This window comes from Mirounga leonina, unplaced genomic scaffold (assembly GCF_011800145.1).
Source record: "Mirounga leonina isolate KUSES-001 unplaced genomic scaffold, KU_Mleo_1.0 Mir_165, whole genome shotgun sequence".
Classification (NCBI taxonomy): domain Eukaryota; kingdom Metazoa; phylum Chordata; class Mammalia; order Carnivora; family Phocidae; genus Mirounga; species Mirounga leonina.
The window spans coordinates 18,615,125-18,636,880 of record NW_023270415.1 but is presented as its reverse complement, the minus strand read 5'-3'; the positions used below and the strand labels follow the sequence as shown (position 1 = coordinate 18,636,880).

Below are 21,756 nucleotides of genomic sequence, written 5' to 3'. Positions count from 1 at the left end.
GCATGGTAAATCCAAACAATACCTGTAGTGAGGACAAGCAGATGAGGAATTGTTAAAGGGGGAACACTCATAGATCTATTGCATTCAACAAAGATGAAATCGTTTAAGGAAAGACCAGGACATTTAACACAAAGATGAATTCCTAATGCTTCTGTTTTTATTTTATAGCAGTGGAAACAGACTATATCAAATTGACAAGAAAATCAAGCTTGTTAAATGGGCTTTGGAAAAAAGTGTTCTTGAAGGGGGAAAAATCCAGAATAACTTAAATGTGTGTTAAAGGGTGAAGACAGGAAAGACCTTTTAATTATTAAAACAGAGTACTTTTTTTTTTTAAGATTTTATTTATTTGACAGAGAGAGAGAGACACAGCGAGAAAGGGAACACAAGCAGGAGGAGTGGGAGAGGGAGAAGCAGGCTTCCCTCCAAGCGGGGAGCCCAATGTGGGGCTCTATCCCAGGACCCTGGGATCATGACCCCAGCTGAAGGCAGGCGCTTAAGGACTGAGCCACCCAGGCGCCCCTAAAATAGAGTAATTTTTTTATACTTGCTACAAAAAGCTATACTGTTTTTCTTTCTTTTTTAGGTATTTTAAGGCGATGTTATGAAAAACATTACTGAAGAAATTTCATTAAAATATTTTTTGAATCTGTGGTATAGTGGGTTTAAATTTAGTTTTTGACCCTTCGTGAATCAGAAGTTCATCTTTTCTATCCTTGTAGCTAATGAAAGACTGTTCTAGGTGGATGAGAAGACCTTGTATAGTGATAAAAATTGAATTTATCTAGGTCCTGAAAGGAGTAATTATTAAATTGGGGTGGGATGAGGGAAGAAATGATTTTGAGTTTTTAAAAGGATTATGTGCTTGCAGGTTAAAGAACTTACGAGATTCAAACTAAAATTTTAGTTGAAACCAGATTTTCCATGTTAATTATATTTTTAGTATACTAAATAATAAGTATTAGACTGACGAAATGGAGTGTATTTTGTATACATTTTTTTTTTCTCTCTCCAGAATGCCAATATAAGTTGAGTGTGTTTTAGTGGAGAGTTCTGTGGAAGGAGAATCTGGGATCTTGGGTTTAAATCCCAGTTTTAATTATCGTAAGGTTACATCCCCTCTAATGTGCCATGAGCACGAACACAGTTTGGTTAACTTGTGCACTGAGTATTCCTGCCCTTCTTTAGTGGCATCTTTAGAGGGCTTATGGTTTGGTCCTTGCCATATCTAGATGTAGGAGCTACTTGTTAGTGTGTGTTAGGTGTACTAGGAATTGTCTATTGCAGATTTTGCTGGTTTTACTTTTTTGCCTTCCTCTTCCATATAGCTAGCAGAAACTAATTATGAGGAATGTGACTACCCAGGCAGGGGCTAGGCAACGCAATAGTTTTTTAAAGATGTATAAGGCTTTTTCTCACATTTTATAAAAGTTACAATTAGTCTCCTGCAAAATCTCATTGAGCATTCTCAAGGTAGTGGATCCCTGATGGATGAACTTTGTTTCTTTCCTTCTACTCATCCATCTACATTATCACAAACATAAATTGGTAGGGATAACCCCTTTCATTTTTACAGAAAGTGTAATGTTTTACAGTAAGATGGTGTCTTCAAATATGTATTGTCCCTGGAAACTATTGTAATAAATCTCCTCTTTGCTCCTCGTTATTGAGACTGCAGACCCACTTTGGTCTCTTGATAATCTGTGGCCATCAAGTAGGAATGGGAAGGTAAAGGGGAATGGACTGGTTTGGTCATCCCTGATCTAGATGAGGTTGTGAGTGGGTAGGAGTTGGATGGTAGAAGCATAGAAATGAGTGCTATAATCCTTCTAAATGTATTTCCTAAATAACTCTTCTAAATACACCTGCCTGCATTCTTCCTCCTCCTCACCCCCAAATATTTATTGAGCACCTACCAAGGAGCTGAAGGGAGACAGACAATAAACAGGAAAGTATATAGTATGTCAGACTTTTAATCCTTTTGTGTTTTAAAATCATTTTATTGGCATGTGAGGAGATTTCAGAGCACTGGTATTCAAAATTCCGTTACCTTTTAACAATGGCCAGTTATAGTTTTTCTGTAAATAATACTGATTAAATTATGTTCATCATATATTCTTAAGAAAATGGTATTTTTTTGGTTAAAGTAAAACTTCTAGCACACCTTATCAAGATTAGTGGAGATTTCACTTTATTAAAAACAAAATTCATCTGCAAAGATACTACACACAGGAAATTTCATTTTATTGCGTTCACAAAAAGAAAAATAATGAAAACTTTAAAGGGTATGCAGATTATTTAAAATGATTATCAAATTATCTTACATTTCAGACTTTATTTTGAAGTAAAGAATGGTTAGGAAAAAAACAAAAAACCTTCACATCTACATTGTTAATCCCTGTGAGGCGCAGAGGCCCAAGAACAGCTCCAGGTTGCCCTCTCTTGGTACCTGCCCCACTACAGCTCTCTGCAGCTAAGACAACTCAGCAGAGGGCTTCTAGGCTGCCCTAGCTTAGCTTGATCCATTCCTGCTCTCTAGAATCCTGAATTAAAAATAGTCTGGCCATCTGCTGGCAGATGAGACAACAGCTGAGCTATTTTTAGTTTCAAAGAATTTAGGATTGTTGCAGGATCGGACTTGAAGGTAGCATTGTTTGTCTCATGGGGGAGAGTGCATTTGGGCCATATTCTAGTCAGGCCTCTAAGTTTCAGGAGTTTCTTTGCTGTTAGGGCTGTGACTAGTTCAAGTTCTGTTTAAACATCAGATATTGACAAAGATATTCTGTAGATGTTAGGATGAACTAGTTCAAGGTTGGAAGCTGGCACTGATAGGGAATTGGAGTGAAAAGGGTGACCACAAGAAGGTTTTAGAGGCAAAGGAGGCATGCAGGGGCATTCATAAGGGTGGAATCCCTTGAGACATGGGAGAATGATAGAGAAAAAGAGGACTTGTGAGGGAAATAATTTTTGCATCAGACAGCATATGAATTATGTTGTTTATCATATCCTAAAGTGATCCTACTTGATTTAGTTTTTTTATTTGAGTCTGTTAAACCCGTAATTATAGTTATCCCAGAAATGTAAATATAATAGTCTAAACAATTACAGAACTTCTTTCTGTACCTCCAGTCCCACCCTTATTTTGGTTAGCAGTGTTATAAAAAGGGTTATGTGGGTGGAGGGGAATTAACTTGAGTGCTATTGACCTCAATTTTATGCTACTTTTGGTAATATCAATTTTTGCTACTCTTCACCTTTTATGAAAAAAAGTGATTTATTCCCAAATAATATCCTGCAGTGAACATTTTAATTATAATTTAAATCCATTAGCAAATCTCCTTTTAAACCTTCCTCGATATCTAAGGTAAAAGGTGTTTTCAGTAAGTCAGGCTGCCAGAATTTTTGAGATAGCTAGGAAAAAAGAGTAATGAAATGAAATGATTGATGAAAGATTCTGTTAAGTTTGAGTTGAAAAAATAAGTTTGGGTTTCAGTGTATATTCTTTTCATTGTGAAGATTTACACTGCACATTAACATAGTTGAGATTCTGAAAAGTCTTCTAAGAAAGATATCTGCTCTATTTTGCTTATTGAAGTTTTTCTTAATTTATTTGACCCTTTTCAGTGTCTCTTAACACCTCTGTGAAACATTGTTCCTTGGAATTTACTTTAGGACACTATTCAAGGGAAAGAAAGGCCCTAATTACTGATAAGGTAGAGCTATAATACAGTAGATATAATAGCTCTATGTATAGATGAGACCATTCTTCAGATTTGTCATTGTGTTTTGGGAAAGCAATTCTGTTGACAATGAAGGAAGAAGAAAGTCAGAAACAAGGAGCAGTCAGGAAGAATGGTATCAGAAAACAGGACTGTTTGCTTACTAGCTCTTTGTTTCCCATCTCATCTAATGGCAAGCAACTGGTTGTCTCTCCTGATAATACTTAACTTGCAGAGAAACGTCTGTTAGTAATTGTTTTTTCAAAGCAGAATAAAAATGTATTGTGAATGGGAAATAATTTGGGGAAATATTTGTCATAATATTCCTTACAAAGTTGAGGAGGGGATATTTGAAAAGGGAAAATACATGAAAAAATTATTGTCATTCAAAGTTAGGTATGTTCTTCATTTAGTTATTAGTTGAGCTAGCGTGTGCCAGATATTATTCCAGTGCTGAGCATTCCGCACTGAACCAAACATGCTTTCATGGAACTTACTTTCTAGTTCATTGAGGCTAACAGTAAAAAACTAACATGGATTGTCAGATTGTTATTTTCAGAATCAGTAGTTCAGAAGGATAAAGGGAGAATGACCCAGGAGTGCAATTTTAGATAGGGTTGTTAGGAAAGGCCTTTCTATGAGGTGACATTTCAGCAGAGAAGTGACAGAAGAGAGAGATTCAGCCTTTTAGACACCTGGATGAAACAAATAGAGGTAACAGTAAGACAGGTGTATGGTTGGTGCTTTCCAGGTTGAAAGGTTTATGTGGTTGAGGGAGAGGAATGGGAGAGGAGAGCGACTTTGGATTTTATTGTATCTGTGATGGAAGCCACTGGAGAGTTTTGTGTAAGAGAGTGATATAGCAGATTTACATGTTAAAGGGCTCACTGGTAGTGATTTAGACTATGCTCGTGGGGGTGGGGGGAGTGAGAATTGGTTGCATTTGGAATATATTTTAAAGGAGTCCATAGGATTTGCTGATGGGTTGCTTGTATATGACAGCAGTCTAGTAGCCAGAGCTATAGGGTTGTTAGAGAAGGCATTCACCATGATGAGGAACACCAGGAGAGAAATAACCTTTGGGAAATAAGTTGTTAAGTAAAACATTTTCATCCAACCCTTTATATGTATTTTATAATTTTTTAATGATAGAATTTCCCGATTATATAATAGGATACTTTCTACTGAGAAAGGACACAATTAAAATGATAGGATATTTCCAACTGAGAATGTACAAAACAGTTTTAAATTTGAGTTGTTAGGTTTTTTCAATGAGGTTTTTTCCCTAAGAGAACGAACTGTCACGTAGTTAATAAACAACTGGCTTAGTCCCTTTTTGGGATAGGATCTTTGCAGATTTAATTAGTTAAGGATCTCCAGATAAAATCATCTTGGATTTAGGGTGGGTCCTAAATCCAGTGACTAGTGTCCTTGTAAGTGGAGGAAGGGACAGGTAGACACATGAAGAAAGAAGGCCATGTGAAAATGGTAGTAGAAATTGGAGTTATGCTGCCATAAATAAGCCAAGGAACACCTGTAGTCACCAGAAGCTAGGAAGAGGCAAGAAGGATTCTTTCCTGGAGCCTTCAGAGATAGTATAGGTCAGATATCTGGGCTCCAGAACTGTGAGAACAAATTTCTGTTGTTTTAAGTCACCAAGCTGGTGGTAATTTGTTAATGCAGCCCTAGAAAACTAATAAAGTTCTCTTTATCCTAACTTTTCAGACCCAGTTTGATTTGAGCTTCCATTTATAGAGTATACCATGTATGTGTTGAAACAGTCAGATGCAGTCTTTGGCTGATTTATGTTCCATAAATCTAGAAAGTAGTTATTCTGAGGCTTTAGTGTGTGTGAGTCGCTTGAAAAAGTTCTTTAAAAAAGGGTGCTGAGACCAAGTATTTAAAAAGTTTGTGTTCTTTTAGTAGTTTTGTTTTGCTTAAATTTAGACTTGATAACTACATAGGTCTGTATAGCCTGTGTTATCTTATCATCCAGGAAAGATTGTGAAAAACAACCTATAAAATATTTCATATCACAGTATTATTACCTCTGGCAGTATCTTTAGAAAAATTCACATGGGGCATTTAATATTTTTCTCTCAACTTTGAATCACTTAATCAGCTGTTTAATAACTCTATCTAGAACCTTGCTAAGGAATGAAATAATCAATAAAAATATAAGCAGAGAAAGTAGGTATCATGAAGGCCAAGTACTTTTTTCAGAGGAGAATCCCAGTGTCTTTACTCTGTTTACTTTTGTTTTTTTTTTTAATTTTTTTTTTTACTCTGTTTACTTTTAATTATACATAAGTCCAATACATTTGGCAGTTTACTCTTTTTGTTTGTTTTATTTATTTATTTCTAAAGATTTTATTTATTTGACAGAGAGCGAGAGCAGGAACACAAGCAGGGGGAGTGGGAGAAGGAGAAGCAGGCTTCCCACTGAGCAGGGAGCCTGATGCAGGGCTCGATCCCAGGACCCTGGGATCATGACCTGAGCTGAAGGCAGACGCTTAACAACGGAGCCACCCAGGAGCCCCTTTTTGTTTGTTTTAAATAAACCTTTCTTCAAACCATTTTCGGAAGTAAAACTGGGGAAAAAATCACCCATGATACTGTTAGGTGAAGATAGCCATTGCTAACTTTATAAAAAACAACTTTGTTGAGGTATAATTTACATAGTATAAAATCTGCCCATTAAAAAAAAATTATTTAATCTATCTACACTGAACATGGGGCCCAAACCAAGATCAAGAGTTACATGCTCTTCCGACTAAGCCAGTCAGGTGCCCCCAAATTCTGCCCATTTTAAATGTAATGATTTTTACTAAATTCATTGAGTTGTGCAGCCATAACCATAATCCAGTTTCAGAACACTTCCATTACCCCAGTAAGATCCCTAGTGCCTATTTACAGTTAATCCCTGGTATCACCCACAGCTCTAGGTATCCACTAATCTGCTTTCTGTGTCTAGATTAGCCTTTTCTGTATATTTCTTGTAAGTATCATCATATAGATATGGTCTTTTGTGTCTGGCTTCTTTCAGCATAATATGTTTGAGGTTCATTCATGTTGTAGCACATATTAATATTTTATTTCTTTTTATTAATGCATAGTATTCCAGAGTGTGGATGCACCACATTTTGTTTATTCACTAGTTGGTGGACATTTGGGTTGAATGAATAATGCTGCTGTGAATATTTGTGTGTAAGTCTTTATGTGGACCTAAATTTTTCTTTTGTATAGTTAGTACCTAGGAGTAGAATTGTTGTGTCATATGATAAATCTGTGTTTAACTTTTTAAGAAACTAAGTTGTTCTCCAGAGTGGCTGCACCCTTTTATTTCCCCATCAGCAACGTAGGAGGGTTTCTCATACGTCCTTGCCAGCCAAAGATTATTACTGTCTTTTTTATTTTAGCCATCTAAGTTGATATGAAGTGTTATTTCTTTGAAACACAATATTAACTTTTTGAGGTATTTTTTCCAGACTTTATTCTGACAACACACCACACACACACAGATGTAGTCTTCAGAAATTGAGCTTGTTAATTTCTAAGGCAATAGGAAGAAGGAAAAAGAAATAGCTTACATTTATCGTTTACTGTATGCCAAGTTCTGTGCCAATTACTTTATTGTCTTTATCTCAGTTTGTCCTCCAGACCACCCTATATGTTTAGGTGCTATTATTATCTGCAGTTTGCAATTGAAGAAACTGAGGTTTAGAGCTTGTGTTTGGTAGAATTAGAATATGAGTGAGTCTTTTTGGCCTAATGTGGCAGACCTGATCTGCACCCTTACCCACAAATCTTTGTTTACAATTAACAAATTACAGAAAGGGAAAGAAGGGCCTCCATGGAAAGAGAGTTACTGTTAAGAAAGAGAAAGGGCAAAATACATAAAGAAACAACTATCTAACTGCAGTACAGAAAAATACTGCTCTCTACGTTTCAGTGACTCTCAAAGGTATTTAAAGGTATTTATGTACTACTATATTTTAATAATGGTATCTCTGAGTCTGTCATACAAAAAAAACATTTTGTGTTTTGCTTAAGTCGGCCAGATTCATGTGTATTTCTGTGTATGTAAGATTTTAAACAAAATTTTAAAAATTTAAGCCATTTGGAAAATTAAACTGTCCTGTGACATTTCCAAGGATTCTGGCAATCTATTATGGTATCTTAGTGCCTCGTTTTTTAAAAATATTCTTATTTTTTATCTTAATATTTTACAGCATTTTCAAATCATTTTAAGAATTGAAATAAAAACAAAATCTTATTAAAATGTTATAGGAAGTAAGCCTTGTTACCTCAAAATAATTGCTTGTTTATGGTTATGGAGTTATGCTGCCATAAATAAGCCAAGGAATGCCTGTAGTCACCAGAAGCTAGAAGCAAGAAAGATTCTTCCTGGAGCCTTCAAAGATAGTATAAGTCAGATATCTGGGCTCCAGAACTGAGAACAAATTTCTGTTGTTTTAAGTCACCAAGTTTGTGGTAATTTGTTAACGCAGCCCTAGAAAACTAATACAAGTTCTCTTTATCCTAACTTTTCAGATCCAGTTTGATTTGAGCTTCTATTTATAGATATATGTGCTTCCATTCAACATATATGTGTTGAAACAGTCAAATGAGTCTCCATAAACTCAGTGGCTTTCATAAGTATATAATTATTGTGGGGTGCCTGGGTGGCTCAGTTGGTTAAGTGTCCAACTCTTGATTTCAGCTCAGGTCATGATCTCAGGGTTGTGAGATCCAGCCCTGTGTGGGGCTCTGTGCTCAACAGGAGTCTGCTTGAAATTCTCTTTCTCCCTCTCTCCCACCCCCACCCGGCGTGCACTTGATCTCTCGCTAAAGTAAATCAAACTTAAATAAATGAATATAATTACTGTGTAATTGTCATCATTTTCAATTGTATAGCCTCTCATCATCATTTCATGGGCATTTTCTATGTATGTATTTTGTCTTCCTACCAAGCATTTTAATAATGTGTCCTCGTTTTTGTGTGTGTGTGTGTGGTTGTTTTTAAGGTTTTGTTTATTTATTTGAGAGAGAGAGAGAGCACGACTGGGGAGGAGAGGGAGAAGCAGGCTCCCTGCTGAATAGGGAGCCGGACTCTGGGCTCGATCCCAGGACCCCGAGATCATAACCTGAGCTGAAGGTAGACACTTAACCCACTGAGCCACCCAGGCACCCCTGTGTCCTGTTGTAAAGTGTTTTTTGAGTTTAGGGACGTTTACACTTAAATTCTGCTACACAGACTTTTCTTTCTTTCTTTTTTATTTTTTAAGATTTTATTTATTTATTTGACAGAGAGAGACACAGCGAGAGGGGGAACACAAGCAGGGGGAGTAGAAGAGGGAGAAGCAGGCTTCCCACAGAGCAGGGAGCCCGATGTGGGGCTCGATCCCAGGACCCTGGGATCATGACCCGAGCCGAACGCAGATGCTTAACAACTGAGCCACCCAGGCATCCCCAGACTTTTCTTATATATATATTTTTATTAATCCCTGCAAAATTCATTGAATGTTATGTATGCAGAATTATTTACAGTAAACACTAAGATTGAGTTCACTGGGTTAGAGTGTGGTCATTTATGGCTCTTGTTCCTTAGGTAGAATTGTCATAAATGTCCTCTACGTGTGCTAGGTGCAAGTATACAGCCATCTGCTGAGGAAGACAGAGTATTCATTCTCTTTAGATTTATTGGTTTTGACCTATTTTTATGTAACCATTCCTTTTCATCTTTCCTTTGCAATTTTTTTTTTCTGTTCTAAAAGTAAAAAACAAAGACCTAAAACTCCCCTTTATAATCAGAATGTGTATGCTTTTGTTTTCTATAGATTTTGACTTTTTTGGTGCTTATTTTCTTGAATTTATTAGGGTATAATAGGAGATATTTAATAGATTCATTTTCTCCCTTTGAATTGATAGTCAGGCGTTAAAAACCGTTAAGTTAAAAAGCGTTTTATTACTTTTTACATTATTGATGATTCTCAATTTTTGTTAGCATTGTACCTAACATGGTATCTGATAAGATTGATTAGTCCTCGTTTCTTATTTATTTTTTTATAATGTTGCTTCCCCCCCAAATTTTAGTATTTTATTTTCTGTTCTTTAATGCTTACTTTTAGCGTCTTATTAATATAATGCTTAGCCTTTCTTACCTTATATTTTTATATATAAGATAAAAAGTGTTATAGTTGGAAAGAAGTTGATTATTTTACCTATTTTGTTGGGTTCTCATGCTTTATTCCCTAAATTTTAATTCTTACATAGTAATTGAGAATGTGTTTAATGCATTGACAAGCCAAAGCTTATGTTTAATTTCTAATGTGATTGTTCTGTATTTAGAAATGAAAATGGAACCACATGCATCTTCTAATGGTGAATAAAAGTAAAGTGTAAAAAAAAAAAAAAGTGTATGTTTGATACCAGTTAATAATTAAATTAACAATTGAGGCTTAATAATTAAGCTTTAAAATAATGTATCAGTGTCCAGAATAGGGATTTTATTATGAATAGAGAACAGATGTTTTATAGTGAATACTATAAAAATGTAACTGTTTTTTGCTACAAGATACATGGACAGAAATTAAACTTAATCAGAATGTATTTGTTGTTATAAATGCAATGATGAATCTCTGTGTTTGTATATACAGAGTGAAAGTTACTTTATTCTCTTTGTTCTCACCCCAACCCCCATTTCTGTGGCTATTGGAGAAGACTCTTGAATGGCAAATTAAGAGGAAAGGTATCTTTTTTGGTTAATACGTAGCACATACTTCCCTTAAAAAGTCGATGAATATGGCAAAGTATGGTATCTTAAACTTCTTATGTGATCATATATTCATTGAGTTATATTCCTTTTGAAATAGTTAGAACAAATATTTTTTCAGTTTATAATTTTCTTTTACATTTCAAAAAGCACACTTAACTGATTAATATGCCAAAATCTGATTTCCCTATAAGAAAGTTAGGCATTAAAATTATCATCATTGTAATTATTTTTGGTTGGTTGGTTTTTCTTTGTTTGAATGAAAAATGTCTTTAGGAAAAGTTAGTCTTTTTCTGTTTTATTACTAAATTAAAGTCATATTTATGATTATTTACTGAGCAGTTTTAATTCTTAAATTGAATATCCCTTGAATTTTTTTAACACCCCCTCCTAAATGGTTTCTACCAATTTGGTCTCATTGAATATGACTTACAAAAAATACAAACAAATAAGTGGCATTGAGGGCTCATCAATCAGATACCATGTTAGGCACTATGCTAATTTAAATTGAGAATGACTGATGGAACAGGATGTGATAAAATGCTTTTGAAAATGCTCATTGAAGCTTTCTATCTTTAACATTTATTGAAGTTATGTGATCTTTGGCTAGCAAATAAGAAACTTTGATTGCCACTCATGCATGCCTAATGCTATTCTGTGTAATTAAGATCTGTCATTAGTTTGCTTGACTAAAATTTCTTAGTGTAAAGTTTTTGTTGATTCATTAATGTCCCCAATTATTTTGTCTAGGATAGTCATGGTTAATAATTTGGCTTTCCAGGAGATGTGTAAGAAAATAAAGATATCTTTAAGTTTGGAAATTAAATGTCAAGAATGTTTGCTTTTCCTCAGTTTTCCATGTTTATTTTTTAAACTTTTATCCTGAGATTTTCACTTAAAAAATTATCACAATATTTCAGTTCCTTTTTTTGGAACTACTCCTTTTACGTTCATTTCCTACCTGATCTTCCTTATCTCTCTTCCTCTTCCTTTTCAAACCTCAGAATCTTAAGAGCATTGATATATTAATCCATTTTGGATTCATAAAAACATATTTTAGAGAAATTGAGGCAATTTAAAAATCATCAGAAAGTGAACCAGGCACCTGGTTAATATCCCTTGATGTGACCTCCCAAATGACAACTAAATTGTGGAAATGGAAGAAAATTCACTACATTGTGGAAAAGCCAGATTAATGGCAATCTGTGTCTAGATCTGGAAGGAATGAGAAGAAGCTAAAAGGATGGGGGATATCCTAGGTATCTAACAAAGCTGTCTAACATAGGGATAATTCTTTTTTCCTAAATGAAAAAAAGATTAATTTGAAATTGTGAACAAAGTAATAATCGGAGACATATTGAAATGGCTGCCCCCAAAAAACACCTGTGCGTGCAAACTACCATATTCTAGGAAGAAAAAAACTTAAAGAGATTCTTACAAGTTTCAATCTACAGATATTCTTTAAAATTAAGGATAAAAAATAAATTCCATAAATTTATCCCATAACCCTAGATAGGCAGAGAAAATAAGCTTCCAAAGAAGGAATTGTAAGATTGCAAGGAAGAGTTTTACCCTAGGTAAACCTAAGTAATACTAATTTGCTGAAAATGATAAAACAGCAACTCTAATAAAGTCAAATATACTGTTTCAAATTTTTTTTTTTTTAGGTCTGTGCCTTATCCTGCTTCTGACTTGTTTTTCCTTGTTCCCTTTCTTTCCTCTCCTTTCCGTCTCCTTCATCTATCCACTCCTTTCTCTCATCCCTTTTACTTCAAATATTTTTCTTCCCTTCAAATAACATCTGAAAATTGTTAGAAAATAGGAGCACCTGGGTGGCTCAGATGGTTAAGCGTCTGCCTTCGGCTCAGGTCATGATCACCAGGTACTGGGATCAAGCCCCATGTCAGGCTCCCAGCTCATTGGGGAGTCTGCTTCTCCCTCTCCCTCTGCCTCTTCCCCTGCTTGTGCTCTCTCTCTTTCTCAAATAAATAAAATCTTTTTTAAAAAAAGAAAATAATCAGATACGTTGTGAAGATACCTATACAAATTTATCCATCATTGTGCTCTTTGATTACTAAAAGTTGAAAATAAGTTGTCAACAATATGGGATGGGTTAAATAAATAATGGTATTTGGAATACTACAAAGCACTGAATAGTGACATGCTGGAAATATATTCATTGATATAGAAAGATAAATGAGTGGAAATATATAAAAACTATATAATCTGTTATATAATTATATAATAGTATTTACTTTGAACAAGTATATATAGGTATACGTAGAAAAAGTGTTGCAAATATAAGGAAATTTTGACAAATATATTGAGAGACGTGTTTCATTGTCCTGTTTTGCAGTAGAACTATGATGTATCTATAAGTTGTTAGAGAAGTATATGTCACTGAAGAGTCTATATGCCTCTAAGGAACTTTTATATAATGCAAAAATACTGTTTTCCTCTCCAAGCCTGTGGTATTTAAATGTAGAGAAAGGGAGGAGAAAGAAAAAAAAAAAACCCCACAAAGATAAGTAGTGGCCTTCATATTGAAGTAAAAAATAAAACCAAGAAAGAAGGTGGAGGATATCAAAGCTAACTAATGAATGATAATCACATTTATTTACCACCATGTCAGCCTGGTAGTAAACACAGGGACAGTTTAAATGTGTCTTTGGTATTGCTTAGAGATACCTAGTTATCAATTAAAACTGGATTGTACCCTAGGCTTCATCACTTATAGGCTTCTGACAATAAGAAAGAAATTTTTTCAGGTAATACCGTCATGCTCTTTCTCATTTTGATTGCTCAGAATGGAGGGAGAATAACTGGTCTCAAACAGACTTTTGACTAGGCACTACTTATAATTTATGTCTCTGGTTATCTAAGTATCATGAGAATTAAAAAGTCTTAGAAAACTCCTTTGGTTGCTGTATCTTTGAAAACACAAAGGAAGCCTTAGTTTTCACCTCAGATAAACCCTAAGCCAAGAAAAGTTTACAGGCTTTAGAAAATCTCCTCTCCATGTATGTAGCCATTGTAGCCTTCTCAACCCATTTAGTAAAGGTATGAAAATTGATTGAAGAATAGAGGTTTCTTGATGTTTATAAAAAAGTCCATTAGTGTTAACTGGATATTAGTGTTAACTGGTATAGACTTAGTCTTGCAAATTCTTGGGTCTGCATCTTTTCTGGAGTTGGATACCAAGTTCTTTTCAATTACAGCTGACCTTTGAACAAGGTGGGAAATGGGGACACTGACACCCCTGCACAGTCCAAACTCTCCGGAAACTTTACTAATAGCTTACTGTTGGCTGGAAGCCTTACTGATAGCATAAACAGTTGACTAACACATATTTTGTGTGTTAAATGTATCATACTGTTTTCTTATGATAAAGTAAGCTAGAAAAAAGAAAATGTTGAGAAATGCATTAGAGAAAATACATTAAAGTACTGTACTTACATTTTCTGGGGGGGTGAAAAATCTGCCTATAGGAGGTCCAGGGGCCACAGGGGTGGGTCTGGCACAGAGTTGGCAATGCACCAGAGGCTGGTAGACTTGGCTCAGCAGGGGCAGACGCTGGCCTGGCCTCAGGCAGCAACACTGGCCTGGAGGCACAGTACAGGCCCGTCGGCCTGGAGGTCTGTCACTGGCCTGTGGCCATTGGTTGCTGCTAGCCATGCATGAGTGTGCCCACTGGGAGGTTGGGGGATGGGGTAGCTGGCCTGCCTGGGAGGGGCCCCAAAGGCTCCAGCTATTCTGGCCTGCAGTCCACTGGGAGGAGAAGGGCTCCCAGAGCAGCGCCCACCCTGCCCTCTAAGTGTGTTTTTCTGCTTCAGCATGGCCTCTTGCCTGCCAGCCATGGGTGCTTGACCCAGCTCAGCACTCAGGGCAGCTCACAGCTCTGCCTGGTCCTGGGCCACGGGGGAGAGGCGGGTGGCTACTCACTGTCTGAGCAGGCCTCCCTTTAGTACTGAGAGGGCAAGGGGCATGACCTGTGTGCCAGTTGTCTTCCATTCAGTCCTGTGGAGCCTGGGGTGGGCAATTGTAAATAAATGCTCTGTGGCTTTTGCTGTCAATTCTCAACAAAAAATAAAACCAGTATTAAGTGGGCCTGGGCATTTTAAACCCCTGTTGTTCAAGAATCAACTATACATAGAATATGTCATTTATTTCTTCCTACTCCAGTTGAGTCACAAAATAACACTGTTAGTTGTAGATGTTGTTATTCTCTTATATTGATAAATGCTCGCCTGAAAGCAGTGAGCCAAAATTTGTGTTCATTCCATTGTAATGCAGTACAACTTGGTTAGTCTTGAGCTGATAACTTCTGTGTTCCTTCTCTTCTTCACCCATTGGTAAATTTCTCCTCAAAAATCTTCTCATATTATACCAATTCAGTATTTATTTGCATTTATAATTATAATTTAATTGCATTTATTTGCAGGTAATGTTTGGGAATATTAAACATATTAGTTATTCATTTGTTGGTGCTGTCCTTAGATTTCTAGGAACTGTTTTCTTGGCTTCACCATCAACAACTTGAGTTTTGCCTATTGAGAGAGTGAGAGATTTGACTGAAAAAGGAGAGAGAATGGATTAATTTTGGAACATGGGACATTACAGAACTGGGACAGGCCTGAAACAAGCAACCTACACATAGCATGAGGTTGTGGGTAAGAAAGAATAGATAGAAAGGTGCAGAATGGTGAAGTGAGAAAGTATTAAAAACAAGCTTTACTTTGCTGCACGTAGGATCAACATACACTATTTAAAATATTTGTTGGTGTTGGCTTGTTTTGTGTGTTTGGGGGAAAATGCTAATTATTAGGTATTTTCTGTTAAAAAGGTAAATTAGTGGATTTTGCCTGTGTGGCTGTTTGGGACTACCTAGTGTTTTGTGTATTAAAATTTGTCATTGTGAACTGTGGATTTTGTCACATGGTTAAAAGCCAGGGTTATTAACCTGCATTAATAAACGTTTATTGAACACCTTCAGTGTGTCTTATAATTTTATTAGATACTGTGGATGCTAGAGGTCATGTATGGCCCTTGCCTTCAAGCAGCTTTTAGTGTTCTTGTCTGAAATAGATTGTAATAAACAGATGTTATAGGTGATACATATGTGCTATTGTAGACACATAAAATTGATGGAAACCCATCAATGCTGCTAATGTAGACATATATACAATTGATGGAAACCCAAAGGAAGAATTGATCAGTTCTTTCCAAAAGTAGTGGTTTTGTGAGACCATGTATCAGGTACAGCTTTATAGTGGAATCTACTTTAGACCTCAGGCTTGCAAGATCACTAGATGACTGTACTGTGGAAGAACAGTATAGACAGAATGAGTTGCTTGAGCATAGATGTATGACTTAGTATGGCTATCCCTTGGGAAATGCAGGAAGTTCAGTGTGACTGTAGGGTGTAGTTTGATAGAGTGGATAAGGAGAGAAAGGAGTCTGGGGAAGACAGCAGGGGGCAGAAGAAGATCTTTTATACCATGCTAAGGAGTTTAGACTTTTTCTTAAATAGACTGTAGAGTGCCAAGTAAAGGAGTGAAGTGATGGTGTTGCAGTTCAGAAAGATCACTATTGGCATTATGAAAAATAAATTGCTAGGGTTCAGAGCTGTAGGCAGTAAGACCATTGTGTGTGTGTGTGTGTGTGTGCGCAAAACATATATATTTAATTTTATTTAAATTGAATAAATAAAATCTTTTAAAAAATAAATTCAATTAATTAACACATAATACATTGTTAGTTTCAGAGCTAGAGTTAGGGGTTCATTGGTTGCATATAACACCCAGTGCTCATTACATCCTGTGTCCTCCTTATTGCCCATCACCCAGTTACCCCATCCCCCCACCTACCTCCTCTCCACCAACCCTCAGTTTGTTTCCTGAGATTAATAGTCTCTTATGGTTTATTTCCCTTTCTGATTTCATCTTATTTTTCCCTCCCTTCTCCTGTGATCCTCTGTTTTGTTTCTTAAATTCCACATATAAGTGAAATCATATGGTATTTGTCTTTCTCTGATTGACTTATTTCATTTAGCATAATACCCTGTAGTTCCATTCACGGTTGCAAATGGTAAGGATTTCATTTTTTTGATGGCTGAGTAATATTCCATTGTACACATATACCACATTTTCTTTATCTGTTCATCTGTTGAGGGACATCTAGGCTTTTCCCATAGTTTGGCTATTGCAGACATTGCTGCTATAAACATTGGGGTGCAGGTGTCCCTTTGGGTAGTGCAGTTGCTGGCTCATAGGGTAGTTCTATTTTAACTTTTTTGAGGAACCTCCATACTGTTTTCTGGAGTGGCAGCACCAGTTGGCATTCCCACCAGCCGCGTAAGAAGGTTCCCCTTTCTCCATATCCTCTTCAGCATTTGTTGTTTCCTGACTTGTTAATTTTAGCCATTCTGACCAGTGTGAGGTGTTACCTCATGGTGGTTTTGATTTGTATTTTCCCAATGTTGAGTGATGTTGAGCCTTTTTTCTTGTGTCTCTTGGCCATTTGTATGTCTTCTTTGGAGAAATGTCTGTTCATGTCTTCTGCCCATTTAGTAAGACTATTATATTAATAACTGTTGGTGGAGTCCAGATTTGAAGAAGCAGGGGCATGAGCTTGGGGCCCATATGGAGAGCTTAGATCTCAGTAAATCAGCAGGACTTCACAACTGGGTGTGAGAAGTGAGGAAAAGGAAGGCATTTAGGATGATTGAAGTTTTTAATGTGATTTTGGGCTATTGGATCCGTTTACCAAGGAAATGACCACATTTAAGAGAAGGAGTTGAGGAAGAATATGGATTCAGTTTTGGTTAAATTGATTTCAAGGTACATGTGGGACATTTAAATAAAGATGCTTAGTTGACAGTTGTTTATAATGACAAAAGCTGAAGAGAGAGAGAGCTGAGCTGTAGATAGAGGTTTAGGTATTATCAGCATATAGTTAGCCACTTCAGTCCTTTTGGGAAAAGGAGATGTATATTAAATTACCCAGTAAACTGCTCTCATTTATTTATTTCTTCAGGAAACATTTGTTAAGGACCTGTTTGTTCCAGATTTTATGCTAAGCCTGAGTAATATAAAGATCTAAAGGATGGCTTTTGCTGTTAAGGAGCAAATTGAGGGAGATGAACATATGAAGTAATTTCAATATAAGAAGATAGGTGTTGATAATGATAACCAGAGAGGCTATGGAAATAAGTGTAATTCTCTTAGCCTGGAAGTGCAGGGGGAGACTTCTTTGAGATGACAGCTATTTATTCTAGAAGGATGAATATGTGTTAGGAAAAAAATGGGTGAGTGAAAACTATTCTTGGGAAGGAGGAGTATCATTAGCTAAGGCATGAGTAGCTGAAAAAACACGAAGTTTGGGAGAGTTACCCAGAAACTTGGCATGTTAAGAGTCTTAAGTGTGAGGCAGGAATGGTAGGAGATGAGGCTGTGGGCAGTATTATAGGTGATGGTAAGTGTAAACAGAAAACTACTGAAAGATTTTTAGTTGGGAGTGACATAAAACATGTAACTGAACCAGTCTTAAAAGGTACCTGCCAGGCAAATTCATGGTGGGGGTAGAATTCCAGGCAGAGAATGTAGTTTGAGCAAAAAGCCTGGAGGTATGAAATAGCAGGTCACTTCCGCGGATTTAGAGTGTTCTTTTAATATTGGAGTGTGGAATACAAGGAAGGGCATGCAGAGAGATGAGAGTAGTTGAAGGGGTCAAATCTTGGAGGGTCTTGTGCTGAAGAGCTTGAAATTTATCCTGCCAACGGTCACTCTGGCACTAATGTAGTAGGGCTCAAGAAGAGAGATGAGGAATCAGTAGGCCTGATGAGAGATAAGAGCCTGACCTAAAGATGTAACAGAAGGAATGGAGAAATCAGATTCAAGGAATTACAACTGTTCTCATCCTTGGCTATAGACCAAGAGCACCTGTGAAGTGTCTTAAAAATGAAATCAGCTGCATCACAATACTGGCAATCCTGTTTGCTAAGTCTGGGCATGGGCCTGAGCATCTTATTTTGCTCTTTAATTTTGTATTTTACATTAATATAAGTAAAACTGAGTTTGTTGTGTGTGTGTACAGTTACAAGAATTTTAACACGTGAAGATTTATGTAAGCTCTACCACGATTAAGATATCAAATAGTTCTAGCATCCCCAAAAAACTCTTGTTACTTCCTTGTAGTCACAAACTTCTCCCCATTTCTAATCCCTGACAATCACTGCTCTGTTCTATATCACTATAATTTTGTCTTTTTGAGAATGTCACATATATCAGATCATATAGTATGTAAGCTTTGAGTTTGGCTTTTTTCATTCAGCATGTCTTTGAGATTCATCCAAGTTGCTCATGTATTAAAAGTCTGTTCCTTTTTATTGCTCAGTAATAGTCCATTATATCCATGTACTACAGTTTATCTGTCAACCATTGACAAAGGACTTTGAGTTGTTTCCAGTTTTTGTTAGTATGACTAGAGCTGCTGTAAATATTCATGTATAGATTTTTATTTGAACATAAGTTTTCATTTCTCTAGGGTAGGTACCCAGGAGTGGGGCTGCTGGGTCATATGGTAAGTATATGTTTAACTTTATAAGAAACTTCCAAACTGTTTTCCAGAGTGGCTGTACCATTTCACATTTTCATCATCACTGTTGGAGAGTTCCAGTTGCTCCATATTTTCACTAGCTCTTGTTGGTGTCTATATTTCAACTATTTTTAAACTATTTTAATAGGTGTGTAGTAGTATCTCCTTATGGTTCTCATTTCATTTTCTTAATGGCTGCTGTTATTGAACATCTTTTCATGTACTTATTTGCCATGTTATATCCTTTTGGTGAAGTGTCTTAAGTCTTTTGCTCATTTTTTGATTTGGTTGTTTTACTGTTGAGTTTTAAGAGTGTGTGTATGTGTGTGTATTTATATATATTTCATTTATTTAAAAATGCATATATATATACACACACAGAAGTCCATTGTCAGATATGTGACTTGCAAGTAACTTCTGTAGCCTACCTTTTCATTTTCTAAACAGGCCTTTCACAAAACAAGGCTTTATTTTTTGTTAAATCCAATTTATTAGGGACGCCTGGATGGCTCAGTCAGTTACGTGACTGCCTTCGGCTCAGGTCATGATCCCAGGGTCCTGGGATGGAGCCCTGCATCAGGCTCCCTGCTTTTCCCTCTCCTTCTGCCTGCCACTCCCCCTGCTTGTGTGCTCGCTCGCTCTCTGTCTCCGTGTGTCAAATAAATAAAATCTTTTTTTAAAAGTCTAATTTGTTAATTTTTTTAATGTCTCATTGTTCCAACATGGTTTGTAGAAAAGATTTTCCTTTCTTCATTGAATTATCTTTGCATCTTTGTCAAAAATCAATTTGCTGTGTTTCTATGGCTCTGTATCTGGACTCTAACTTGTTTATTGGTCTCTGTGTCTGTCCCTTCTCTAATCACATCATTTTGATTATTGTAACTTTAAAGTCTTGAAATTGGAGATTGTATTTCTTCCCACTTTATTTTTTTAATCAGAATTATTTTATCTAGTTACATTGATTTTCCTTGTAAACTTCAGAATCTCCTTACCTATCTACTGAAAATTTTGCTGGCATTGTGATTGGCAGTAAGTTAAATCTGTAGATCATTTTGGGGAGGATTGACATCTTTATTATTTTGAGACTTCCAATCCATGAATGTATGTGTTTCCTATTCTTTAGTTCTTTAATTTCTTTCATGTTTTGCTAGGTTTATACTTAAGAATTTCATTTTGGCGGGAGCTATTATAAATAGTATTGTTTTCAAAATTTTGGTTTCCAGTCATTCATTGTTAGTATATAGAAATTTGGTTTTTGTATGTTAAAACTTTGCTAACTGCATTTATGTGTTCTAAGAATTTTTCTTTGGATTTCTTGGGATTTTTTTACTTACACAATCATGTCATCTGTGAATAAGAATAATTTTATTTCTTCCTTTCCGGTGTGCATGCCTTTTATTTCTTTTTCTTGCCTATTGCTCTGACTGGGACATTACTGCACAGTTGAAATGGTGACAATAGACATTCTTGCCTTGTTCCAAATCTTGGGAGAAAGCATTCAGTTTTTCATTACTAAGTTTGGCATTAGCTATAGGGTTTTTTTTGTTTGTTTGTTATTAAAGATTTTATTTATTTATTTGACAGAGAGAGAGAGACAGCAAGAGCAGGAACACAGCAGGGGGAGTGGGAGAGGGAGAAGCAGGCTTCCCGCAGAGCTGGGAGCCCAATGCGGGGCTCGATCCCAGGACCCTGGGATCATGACCTGAGCCGAAGGCAGACGCTTAATGACTGAGCCACCCAGGCGCCCCATTAGCTATAGGTTTTTTGGAAGTACTCTTGTATATTATTTTATATCCTGATATTTTCATTTAATATATAATTGACATTTTTCCATTCCATTAACTGTTCTTCCAAAACATAATTTTTTTCCTACAATATTAAGTTTATTTTTATGCTCATGGGGTCTGGGCTAGGCTTAGTTGGCCAGTTCTGCTTTAGGCTGCAGGGGTAGTGGGTTGAGTCTGTTCCACATGTTCCTGACCCTCCTTGTTTTTTTGTTCTTTGTTTTTAATTCCCATTATAGTTAACATACACTGTTATATTAGTTTCAGGTATACAGTATAGTGATTCAGTAGTTCTATACATTAAGGGCTGATCATGATAAGTGTACTCTTAATTCCCTCTACTTATTTCACCCATCCCCCACCCACCTCCACTCTGGTAACCATCAATTTGTTCTCTGTAGTTAAGAGTCTGTTTTCTGGTTTGTCCCATTTTTTGCTCATTTGTTTTATTTTTTAAATTCCACTTATGAGTGAAATCATATGGTATTTGTCTTTGAGTTTCACTTATACTCTCTACATCCATCCTTGTTGTTGCAAATGACAAGATTTCATTCTTTTTTATGGCTCAGTAATATTCCATTGTATCGATATACATCTTTATCTACTCATCTATCCATGGACACTTGGGTTGCTTCCATAATTTGGCTATTGTAAATGATGCTGCAATAAACATAGGGGTGCATATGTCTTTTCCAATTAGTGTTTTTGTATTCTTTGGGTAAATACCCAGTAGTAGAGTTACTGGATATGGATTATATGATAATACTATTTTTAATTTTTTGAGAAACTTCCGTACTGTATTCCACAGTGGCTGCACCAGTTTGCATTCCTACCAACAGTGCAAGGGCTCCTTTTTCCTTCACATCCTTGTCAACACTTGTTT

At 36.2% G+C, this 21,756-nt stretch overlaps 1 protein-coding gene across 3 annotated transcripts in view; it reads left to right on the top strand.

The window, feature by feature from the left end:
* Nucleotides 1-21,756, top strand: part of ARFGEF1 (ADP ribosylation factor guanine nucleotide exchange factor 1) — a 146,597-nt gene that overhangs the window by 1,428 nt on the left and 123,413 nt on the right. The window lies entirely within an intron of this gene.